Below are 12516 nucleotides of genomic sequence, written 5' to 3'. Positions count from 1 at the left end.
TGGCCACGCCCACCCAGGTTTTGTGGCTCCCGATGTTTTCTTTTCTGTGGGAAATGGGTCCAAATGGTTCTTTGAGTATTTAAGGTTACAGACCCCTGGTATAGTCTCCTGCTTGCAGGGAGCTGGACTAGAAGACCTCCAAGGTCCCTTCCAACTCTGTTATTATGGTATTTTGTTATGATTTTTCCTGTCGTACCACCCACTGCGATGACATTATTGCAATTTGGATGCTTGGCAATTGGCTCACATTTGTGACAGTTGCAGTGTCATGTGGTCATATGATCATGGCCTGCAACCTTCCCAGCCAGCTTCTGATAAGCAAAGTCAGTGGGGGAAACTACATTCACTTAAAAACTGTGTGATTCGCTTAACAACTAGGGTGAAATGGTCATAAAACTGGGTCTAGTCGTGAGGTGACTAGATTGACAACTGCAACCAAAATACTGCCCCACATGTGGTCATAAATCAAGGACTATCTATAATCAGGAACAAGTCTCCAGTTTGCTCTTGCCAAGAAGGCCTTTTCTTGCTAACTCCTAGAATGGTCTCCCATCTTATGTTCTCCAGATGTCTTCGATTAGGCTGCCCAGAATCTTCTGCCAGTGTGGCCTCTGGCATTCTGATAATGCTAATATAATATTCTGACAGTTCCCAATCAAAGCATCTGGAGCAGGGGTGGGTTCCTTTACTACCAGTTTGCAACGGGGCCGTGCACGCACTTCTGCGCATGCGCAGAAGCTTCCTGATGACATCGGGGTCAGTGGGCGGAGTCTCCCGCCAGTTTTACTACCGGTTCTATAGAACCGGTCCGAACCGGGGGCAACCCACCACTGATCTGGTGGGTACCAGATTGTAGATGGCTAGAACTGCAGTTGCCAAGGGCTGGATTTTTCTAAAGGCAATACATGGATTCTACCATAATTACAGTCTCTCCCAGGAGAGGAGGGGCAGGAGAGGTTCACCCAGGACTTTGGTGAGCGAGAATGAGACCCTTCCCTTCATCGCCCTTGTCTTCATTACTGTTATTTTTTTTAATTTTCTGTTGATTCTATGGTAATTTCAGAGGTGTTGAGGGTTAGATGGCATACAAGTTTCCGAAATTATGATAATTATTCCCAATAAGAGGTAGGGCCAAGCCAGGGAAGGAGCAAGTCAAGGAAAACAATGCATTTTATTTTATTTCTATAGAATTCACGCAAGGGAAATGGATCAATACTGAAAAAGTAAACTTGTCAGCCATATTTTTTTAGCCTGGCACATGGACTGAGTTTAGGGTTCAGTCTGGGCAACTCCAGAAAGTAGATTAATTTAGCATGCCTCATGTGAAAATAGACCAAAGAGATCTGCAGCGTATGATGAGAAGAAAAAAAAAAGATAGGATGGATATTGTGATGGTGGAATCAAAACTCCACCTTTTCTAAATGGGTGTTGCACCTGTGATGTACATAAAAAGCAGGGAGACCTTTGGTCACTCCATCGTGGATGCCACTGTGACTTTTTGGGCCAGGTCTTGAATATACCAGGGATGGCACGATGGCTCAGGAGTTAAGATGTTGGGCTTGTTGGCTGGAAAGCGGACAGGCCAGGTTTGAGACCCGAGCATCGCACGATTGGGTGAGCTCTTGTCCTTGCCCTACTCCTGCCAACTTAGCAATTTGGCATGCTTTCAGGAAATTACAGTAAAAGTTACACAAATCTGGGTTTACACATCCTAACAGCTGCTAGGATAGCATATGCACAATACTGGAAACCCCTGAAGGGTGAAATCCAGCAGGTTCTGACAGGTTCTGGAGAACCGGTAGCGGAAATTTTGAGTAGTTCAGAGAACCAGCAAATACCACCTCCGGCTGGCCCCAGAGTGGGATAGGAATGGAGATTTTGCAATATCCTTCCCCCAGGAGTGGGGAAGGAATAGGGATTTTGCAGTATCCTTCCCCCAAGAGTGGGGAGGGAATGGGGATTTTGCAATATCCTTCTCCTGGAGTGGGATGGAAATGGAGATTTTGCAGTATCCTTCCCTTGCCACGCCCACCAAGCCACGCCTACAGAACCAGTAGTAAAAAAATTTGGATTTCACCACTGCTGCAGATGACATCATAATCAAAAAAATCCTGGAATGTGCAGAGATGGATAGGTTAACCCTAAAAATTAAAGGAAAAGAAGACTTGGATTATTTCACAACATGGGAACTATTCTATAAATGGTTAAATGACAGATACGGAGGTTAGAGGAGTGGAATTAGGTGAAATATGGTTTACAGGAGAAAGAAAAACAGATGAGTAAATTTTTGTTGACGGTTATATAATTGATACTATAATGGAAGATAATATATGTTACAATATGATTGATGTTATTGCATATTTGTTTATATATTACCACATATTTGTGTGTGTGTATATATATATATATATATATATATATATATATATATATATATATATATATATATATATATATATATATATATATATATATGTATAATGATGATGATGATGCTTGTAAGTTTGTATGTTAACACCTTGGACACCTAGAGAGCACACTGCTCAACATAGAAAGGAAATGTATGATGTAAAATAGTAAAAAATATTTTTTTAAAAAAACCTAGCAATTTGAAAGCATGTAAATGTGAGTAGATAAATAGGTAACACTTTGGTGGGAAACTCCATCACTCCGTGATGTCCTACTGGCCACATGACCACAGAAATGTCTTTGGACACGCTGGCTCAAAGGCCCTTGAAATGGAGATACGCACCCCACCCCTAAAGTCGGCAACCCGATTAGTGGAGTAAAATCCACAGGGACTCCTTTACCTTTACCTTTACTTGTAGACAACCCTGACAGCTGCAATTAATCTAACGATATCCCTTGTGTAGTTTTTGGCATCTGTCCACTTCTGCTGCATGGTGGAAATGTCGACCCAGCGAATGTCAGGATGGGAGGAACAGACTCCAATTCCCTTCAAGATAGAGAGGCCTTGAGCTCATGAACCTAAATGATACAGGAGTCATTCCCCCTCTGACTCTGAATGGAACTGGACTCCTGTGTTCAGAAATGGTTCACAGATTAGAGGTTTCTTTCTTTCTTTTTTTAATAAAAAGTTTTGTACTTTTTACACAAACAAACATTTAATACATCAGTTTTCTCTTCCCTGTGACATCTCAGTGTTATCTTCCAAAGTTCTTTCTTTTTCTATATAGTTGTCATTACTTCTATCTTGATCCTTTTCCCGTCCACAATATCAATTCATCACTAACATAATATTCAACTCATCACATAATTTTACATACTTATATAATTAATCATGTATATCTCTTCTCCAACCAATAATAAAAATCATTCCATATTTTAAAATATTCTGAGTCTTCTCTATCTTTAATCATCAAAGTTAATCTATTCATTTCTGCACAATCTAAGATTTGTTTTATTACTTCTTCTTCCAAAGATATTTTCTCCGATTTCCAATTTTGTGCATAGACAATCCTTGCAGCTGTTATTACATGTATTATCAGATAAACTGTTTCCTTGCTAATTTTTTTAGGTAGGATACCCAGTAGGAACAACTCTGGTTTAAATTCAATACGTTGAAGTATCATTTCCTCCAACCAAGTCTTAAATTTAATCCAATAGTTTTTAACTTCTGGACATGTCCACCACATATGATAATAAAATCCTGGTAGTTGTTGACACTTCCAACATTTAGCTGATTTTTCTTTAAACATTTTTGCTAATTTCTCAGGTGGCATATGCCATCTATAAAACATTTCATATTGATTTTTCTTATATGCAGTGGAGACCGTTAATTTATAATTCCTTTCCCATAGTTGTTGGCATTTTTCCAAATCAATTGAATATCCAAAGTTTCTTCCCCAAGCTATCATTGTTTCTTTTACTTGCTAATCCTAGATTAGAGGTTTTTCTTGAACTTGCAGCTCCTGCTTGGCTAGCAGGTGAAAGGTGTGGCCAGGAGAACCTTGGCACACTATATTTAATTAGTGTGCAAAATCACAACATTCCCGGACTAACAGGATCTGCCTACCATCACTCATGCTTTTACCTCCTCCTACATGGGTTACCATAAGATGCTGTTCAGGTGGCTGCCCATGAAGAGCGTTTGAAAGCTACAGCTGATGCAGTGTCCCAATAATGACGTATGTATGCTGTTGGCTTCCAGGTACTAACATGTACTAACTACTGTACATGGCTCCAATCCAAATTTTTGAGAACAACCTTTTCCTGTATTTATCTCCCCGTCTAGTCATGATCAAATTAGGTTAAATTCGGTTAAACAGGTCTCACCCCTACAGGACTGCCATCTGATAGAGCCCTGTGTGTCTGTGTGTATAGGTAGATTAGATTAGATTAGATTAGATTAGATTAGATTAGATTAGATTAGATTAGATTAGATTAGATTGATGATAGATAGATAGATAGATAGATAGATAGATAGATAGATAGATAGATAGATAGATAGATAGAGTGGTGGGTTTCAATTTTTTTTACTACCCGTTCTGTGAGCATGGCTTGGTGGGCATGGCTTGGTGGGCGTGGCAGGGGAAGGATACTGTAAAAATCTCCATTCCCACCCGACTCCAGGGGAAGGATATTGCAAAATCTCCATTCCCTCTCCAATCCAGGGGAAGGTTACTGCAAAATCCCCATTTCCTCCCGATCAGCTGGGATTTCGGAGGCAGAGAATAGATGGGGGCGGGGCCAGTCAGAATTTTTACTACCGGTTCTCTGAACTACTCAAAATTTCCACTACTGGTTCTCCAGAACTGGTCAGAACCTGCTGAAACCCACCTCTGGATAGATAAATATAGATGATAGAGAGATAGATAGAGAGATAGATGATAGATGATTGATAGATAGATAGATAGATAGATAGATAGATAGATAGATGATTGATAGATATAGATAGATGATAGATAGAAAGATAGATAGATAGATAGATAGATAGATAGATAGATAGATAGATAGATAAATAGATAGAGACAGACAGACAGACAGACAGACAGACAGACAGACAGACAGATGATATACAAACTGTATTTTATGTTGAGATTCTTAATCACTCAGATCTTCCAGGAAGGAGCAGCTGAAGGTAGGGAGCCGGTAGCTTTCCAGGTAGTGATCTATAATTCCCAGCAACCCCTGCAAGCACTGAGCAGTGCTATGATGTGTCATTCTACTATCAACAGAAGGGACAAAGGTCATTTCCCTACTTCTGGGTGCTAAATGGACCAAGGGTTCATTTTCCTTTCCCATCTTTGCCAAGCCACTTTGCGCCTTGACCTTGACTAAGCCTACCCATCCCATTAATCACAACATGGGTTATTCAGCTTGAGTAAAATAAGCCATTCTGTTTGTACATCATGGTTTGTTGTTTTGTGTTGGGTGAGCCCAAGCAGTGGGATTTAATAAGGTCTGATTTGAAACTCTTATTCCAGTGCAATGCCATCATTGCTAATCAGGCCCAGCCTGTGATCTACAGTAGACCCATCTTCTAGCCTAAATCTTCAAGTGGAAAAATAATTAAACTATATAATTTCCAAAAAAGCCTAAGTTGTTTACAGAGTCAGGATCTTGCCCCCCCCCAACAATCTGGGACCTCATTTTACTGACCTTGGAAAGCTGAGTCAACTAGAGTGACTGGAGGGGAAGGAGATGGTCCAATAGAAGCTGAGCAGATGATGATGATTAACTCAAAGTGGCAAAAACATATCCAACAGGCCTTCCTCCTCATATTTTCTGCACAACAGCAACCTTGTGAGCTGGGTTGGGCTGAGAAAGATTGAGAAAGACCCTGAGAAAGGGTCACCCATTTGGTTTTCATGGCTAAGGCAGGACTCGAACTCACTGCTTTCTAGTCCGGTGCCTTAACCACTAGACCAAACTGGTTCACTCTAAAAGCATCAACAACTAGCTCATCATTGAAATGGCCTGGCCCATGTTGTGTTGGGAAAAGAGGGGAAAACACCACTTTGAAACTGGAACAGCTAATGTTACTTGCTTCCTCATGGGCTGGAGAAGAATTGAAGGCCTGATCTTGAGAACATGGTTTTAAAGAAAAACAGTCAAGTTTCTCCTGGGTATTTTGGAAGGGAAAATGCAGAAAAGTATACAATATATCATATTACACATACTAAGGGCAAGTAGAATTGTGATAGCACAAAATTGACACCCCTCCTGATCAAATCATAATAAAAAAAAATATACAAATGTGCAGAGATGGACAGATTATCTATGGAAATGAAGGAGAGGGAGGACACCGAGTACTATTTAATATGGAATAAATGGTATTCCTGGCTGGAGAGTAAACATAAAATTTAAGGGATATTTTTGTTATTGAGACCGAATTGTGAATAGAAATCAAGATAATTTAAATAAAGATGTAAGTTTAAAATAGAGATATTTAGAAGTAGAATTTGTGTAAAGAGGTTAAATAGGTTTGAGATAGCGATGCAGAAAAGTTATTAGTATTGAAATTTTGATATGTTTGTTTTTGGTTGTTTATATTTTTTGTTTTGCGTTTGTGTGTGTGTGTGTGTGTTTTTCTTGCTTTTTTTTGTGTATTATGTTTCTTTTTGTACTGTTTATTTTAATCTTTGGAAATTTAATAAGTATTATTTTTTTAAAAAAGAAAGAAAAACAGTCACTACAATTTACGAACATCTGAACTCTGCTCTCTCCCAGCCTCAGTCAAGCCTTAACTCTTCTTTCAAAGAAATTCAATTTACAACTGAAGTTTGTATAATAATCACAGGAAATTATCTGCAGAATTCCTGTGATTATTATGTAATCTTCAGATGTAAATGATTCTTGATCTGCCAGGGACCTTTTTAAACAATTTATTGCCTCTTTTATCATATCTTAAGTGTCCAGCATCTAATTTACGATTGGGAAAAGCCGGAAGATGATTTATTTAATAACCAGGTGATTTGAGTATAGGAATTAATTTTAACTGCTGTTGGGAGGAGACCGAGCTGAGGTAAAACAAGGGAAGGCATCAGGGAGGGATTTAAGGCAGCTCAATGGGGAGAAATGGTGTGGGGGGGGGCATTGTATCTATTTTTGACATAAATTGTGTAATCGGGGTGATGACATTGTGATGCACACGATTTCTCTTGCCAATCCCAGCCAACACATCTGGAGGGGAATTTGAAAGAGAAATTAGAAATTGGGTTGGAGGGATCTTGGAATGTGTGACTGCGTGGTGAGATGGGGGCCAAAGGAAGAAGGCAATCTTTACCTTGTGGTGAGATCGGCAGCAAACAAATTTAACAAGCAAATAAATAATCCTTAAATAAAACTAAACTGTGGATTTGATCAATTTCGTGATTCGGTACAGGTGGTCCTTGACTTACACCCATTTGTTTAGCGACCGTTCAAAGTTACAATGCCACTGAAACTTATGACCAGTCCTTGCACTTAAAGCCAACACAGTCCTAGGCTGCCTAAACAGAGGGATAGAATCAAGATCACGTGAAGTGTTAATACCACTTTATAATGCCTTGCTAAGGCCACACTTGGAATACTGCATTCAGTTTTGGTTGCCACGATGTAAAAAAGATGTGGAGACTCTAGAAAGAGTGCAGAGAAGAGCAACAAAGAGGATTAGGGGATTGGAAGCTAAAACATATGAAGAACAGTGGCTGGAATTGGATATGTGTAGTTTAATGAAAAGAAGGACCGGGATGACATGTTAGCACTGTTCCGATATCCCAGGGGCTGCCACAAAGAAGACGGAATCAAACTATTCTCCAAAGTACCTGAAGGCAGGACAAGAAGCTCTGGATGGAAACTAATCAAAGAGAGAAGCAACCTGGAATTAAGGAGAAATTTCCTGACAGTTAATTAATTAACTTTTTTTACTTTACTTTACTTTTATTTGATTTGTATACCGCCCTACTCCCGAAGGACTCAGGGCGGTGCACAGCCATCAATAAAATACATACATACAAAATTTAAAAAGCAGAAATAAAATCAAATTAAATAGTTTTGGCCCAGACAGATTAAAACCCCAATCAATTTAAAACAAATTTAAACATTTGAATATTTAAAAATACTAAAAAATATTAAAAATTAAATTTGAAAAAGAGGGAGAAAATTAGACCAGGCCTGCCTGGTGAAACTGTCAGGAAATTAAACAATTAATCAGTGGAACAACTTGCTTCCAGAAGTTGTGAAGTTGCTCCAACACTGGAAGTTTTTAAGAAGAGACTGGGCAATCATTTGTCTGAAATGGTATAGGGTTTTCTGCCAGAACAGGGGGTTGGACTAGAAGACCTCCAAGGGCCCTTCCGAATCTGTTAGTCTATTCTGTTATAACAGCAACATCACAGCACCCCCACAATCATATGATCAATACAGTGGTGAAATCTACTTACCTTCCCTACCGGCTCGGAAGTGCACGTGCCGTGTGTCGTGCACACGTGGACATGCGCAAACCCTTCTGCGCATGCACAGAGGGTAAAAAACAGGTTATTTCCTGGTTAAAAGCAGGAAGTAGCGATGACCGGGCAGGTGGGCGGAGCCTCACACTGCCGTCACTACTGGTTCTCTGAACCACCCGCTGCCATCGCTACCAGTTCGGTCGAACCGAGCCAAACTGGTAGCATTTCACCCCTGGATCAATACAGTATTTGGACTCTTGGCCATTGACAAAAAGTGAAGTCAATGGGGGAAGCCAGATTCGTGACTCGCTTAACAACTGCAATGATTCGCTTAACAACAGTGGCAAACGACTGTCTTGTTTAGCAGTGGAAATTCTGGTCCCAATTGTGGTTGTTAGGCGAGGATTAATTGTATTTAGATAAAGATATTTGGAAACTAAGTTCACTCAATATGCTTACCTGGTTCCTGAACTAAAAATTGTTCCCTGGTTAAGGTTAATCCAACAGAGTGGATTCTCATGATATGCTCAACCACCAAAGTAGAAAATCACCCTTATCAAGATAACCAAACACAATTGTGCAAACGCAGCCGCTAGATCTGATCCAGTAAAGCATGTTGTGTGAAAACATCCATATTTTAGCCTCACCGTTTGCCGGATCAAATGCATTTCAGGAGTCAGATTTATCTCTGGGATGTTGTCACCATCTTACGCAAGGTATTTCTCATTTGCATCCTCAGCTTGCGTGTCTGTGAAATGGGTTTATCTGGATCAGAGAACTGAAAGGTTCTGGGGCTCAGCATTCCCTCAGGCTTAGCCTCGAGTTCAGTTTCTCGCTGTTTTCATTTTACAGCTTGGTTTTCCTGTGAAATGGATCCATGGCGGCTTCATCCCCAACAGCGGTCATTGTCTGAAGGGGCCACTCTCAAGCCGAGGAGGTATGTCTGAGGGCACCCATGACATTTTCTATTTCAAAATTCCTGAGACGCCCACCTGCTCTTAAAGGTTAGAGGCCTCTTTTGCTTTTCAAAGGGAGCTTGATTATGTCATTTATTTATTTATTTATTCCAGTTCTAAAATCAGTGACTCTAGCCAGCTTTCCATTCAAAATTCGTTCTTGGAGGTTTCCCTTTAATAATAATAACTTTGTTGTCATTGTATGTGTATACACAGTATACCCATACAACGAAATTCACTTAACACCCAAAGACCAGGTCCAACACACATAACAATCCCCAAATACCCCCCCACCCACCCCAATTCCCCACCCCTAAACCACCCAAACATCCACACAACAGACCAAGTAATGCTGTCCAACAGCTCACTGATGATGGCCTTTAGTTTATTTATTTATTATCAGACTTATATGCCGCCCTTTCTCCACAAGGACTCAGGATGGCTCACAGCAATAAACAACAAGTCCAATTAAAATTCAACAATAAAAACTAAAATTCCCATTAAAACCCCATTCAGTCCAGGCCAGCTTGACGAAACAGCCATGTTTTAAGGTCACGGTGAAAGGAGCGAAGGTCGGGGGCTACCCGGAGCTCCAAGGGGAGCTGATTCCAGAGGGTAGGTGCGCCCACAGAGAAGGCTCTCTCCCTAGGGGCCATCAGCCGACATTGTTTGGCCGACGGGACCCCAAGTGGGCCCTCTCTATGTAAGCACATGGGGCAATGGGGAGCTGTTGCTGGCTGCAGGTGATCCGCCAAATACCCCGGGCCTAAGCCATGTAGGGCTTTATAAGTAATCACCAGCACCTTGAACCTCACCCGGTGGGCAACCGGTAACCAATGCAGGTCACGCAGGAGGGGTGTGACATGGGAGCTTCGGAAAACTCCCATCACTTTAGTTCATCGTTGAGTGCAATTATAGCTCTGGGATAAAAACTATTCAGAAAACGTGAGGTCCGAGTTTTAATTGTATCTTCTGCCAGAAGGCAACAGTCCAAAAAGATTGTAAGCAGGATAGGAAGAGTCTCTGAAAATGTTGTGCAACTTCTTCAAACAGTGAGATGCGAAGATGTCATCCAGGGCTGGTAGCTGGAGTCCGATGATATTCTGATGAGCCCGTCAAGTCAAGATGGCAGCCATGATGGAAGAAACCTGGTGGCGCAGCAGACTAATAGCCTGTTATTAACATTCAGCTCCCTGCAATTACTGCAAGTTCAAATCTCCCCAGGCTCAAGGTTGACTCAGCCTTCCATCCTTTCTAAGGTAGGTAAATTGAGGACCCAGTTTGTGGGGGCAATAAGTTGACTTTGTATAAATATACAGAAGTATGAAGGCTATTGCTTAACGCATTGTAAGCCGCCCTGAGTCTCCGGAGAAGGGTGGCATATAAATCAAATTAAAAAAAAACAACCCCCCCCACAAACCCAGTCATATCTTTGCTTTATTATTATTTATTTTATTCATTACATTTATTTATTTATATTTTGCTGTCCGTCTTCCCTACAAGGTGACCCTGGGTTTCTTACAAGTTATAAAAGGAATGAAAATAATTACAATGATAAAACATTAATAAAACAAGACAGATTGAAAGAAGATTATTAAAAGCTGTACTATTGCCCTGCCACAGCTGCCATCTTGACTTTCTGGACCGCCTCGGCCAAATCTTGTCTTCCATTCTCTGCTTTGATTCTGTTTTGTTTGCAGGGCGTTCGGTGACTGGTGATGGAAATCCACGGCAGAACAGCCGGCCCCGGCTGCTTCCCGTCTCTCCCTCCTGAGTCTACATACTTCTTCATATGCCCATATGGAATCGGACGGCTATGGAATGTTAAGAAGTATGTATCTTTGGGATAGATTGTGAGCGTGGAGCGTTCTCACCCCTCGGACTCCGGGGACGGCAGGCCGCTGCAGGAAGGAAGGCAGCCAGCAGACAGATCTGGTTTTCTTGTGCTCCTGGGGCTGGTAAAAAGGAACCAGATCGACTGGCGACTGATTTGGTCCCCTTCAACCAGCTGGGGGGGCACAAACAGCTTCTGGGGTCTTCTGTACACCCACCTTAGGCGTCCACAGAAGGGGCAGAAAACTTTGAAGGTGCAGCATCTTCCTTCCTTCCTTCCTTCCTTCCTTCCTTCCTTCCTTCCTTCCTTCCTTCCTTCCTTCTTCCCTCCCTCCCTCCTTCCTTTCTTCCTCCTCCCATCCATCTTCCTTCCTTTCTTCCTTCTTTATTTTTTATTTTTATTTTATTAGTCATATTTCTATGCCACCCACTCTCCGAGGACTCTGGGTGGCTTACACCAAAGACAGTATACTAAATAGCATATTGCCCCCAACAATCTGGGTCCTCATTTTACCCACCTCAGAAGGATGGAAGGCTGAGTCAACCTTGAGCCAGTGAGATTTGATCCGCTGATCTGCTGAACTAGCAGTCAGCTGAAGTAGCTGCAGTACTGCACTCTAACCACTGCGCCACCTCCCTCCCTTCTTCCTTCCTTCCTCCTTCCCCTCCCTCTCCTTCCTTCCTTCCTCCTCCCATCCATCTTTCTTCCTTTCTTCCTTTCTTCCCTCCCTCCCTCGCTCCTTCCTTCCTTCCTTCCTCCCTCCCTCCCTCCCTCCTTCCTTCCTTCCTCCTCCAATCCATCTTCCTTCCTTCCTTCCTTCTTCCCTCCCTCCCTCCCTCCCTCCCTCCCTCCCTCCATCCATCCTTCCTTCCTCCTCCCATCCATCTTCCTTCCTTTCTTCCTTCTTCCCTCCCTCCCTCCTTCCCTTCCTTCCTTTTCCACACTGAGATGATAAACTCAATGGACAACCTTAAAGGAATCTTTAAAAGCTAAAAACCACGTGCCAAGGGAAGAAACATAAACCAGAAAAATTAGACAAGGTGCAGAAATAAAAATCTGAAAAGAGTACATATAGGAAATATCATCTGGTCTTTTAAAGCAACTTAACATTTAAAAAGAGTAGATAAACTTTGGAAGTGGGTCCCCAGCTATCTGGCTTACTGCATTGGGCCACCTGTATCCCAGGCAGGCCCCTTTTCAGCTCCTGAAAGTTTGCAATGCAAAAATACGGCAGCAGGATTCTCAGAGGGATTGAAAATGAAACAAGAAGCAAAGAGGCTATTTTATTTTTTAGTAGCCTCCTTCTGATATCTCCCAAAGTGAGGGAGCTCAG

At 41.7% G+C, this 12516-nt stretch overlaps 1 long non-coding RNA gene across 1 annotated transcript in view; it reads left to right on the top strand.

Moving 5' to 3' along the window:
• Positions 1–12251, top strand: part of LOC132711782 (uncharacterized) — a 29137-nt gene extending 16886 nt beyond the window's left edge. Inside the window, exons 3-5 of the long non-coding RNA XR_015729426.1 lie at positions 9246–9330; positions 10403–10608; positions 11050–12251. This is a non-coding gene — a long non-coding RNA (uncharacterized LOC132711782). The remainder of the gene's footprint in view (positions 1–9245; positions 9331–10402; positions 10609–11049) is intronic.
• Positions 12252–12516: the final 265 nt, after the last annotated feature.

This window comes from Pantherophis guttatus, chromosome 10, assembly GCF_059756535.1.
Source record: "Pantherophis guttatus breed Tessera chromosome 10, ASM5975653v1, whole genome shotgun sequence".
Taxonomy (NCBI): Eukaryota; Metazoa; Chordata; class Lepidosauria; order Squamata; family Colubridae; genus Pantherophis; species Pantherophis guttatus.
Note: the sequence above shows the minus strand (reverse complement) of the source record. Positions and strands in the feature narration are given on the sequence as shown.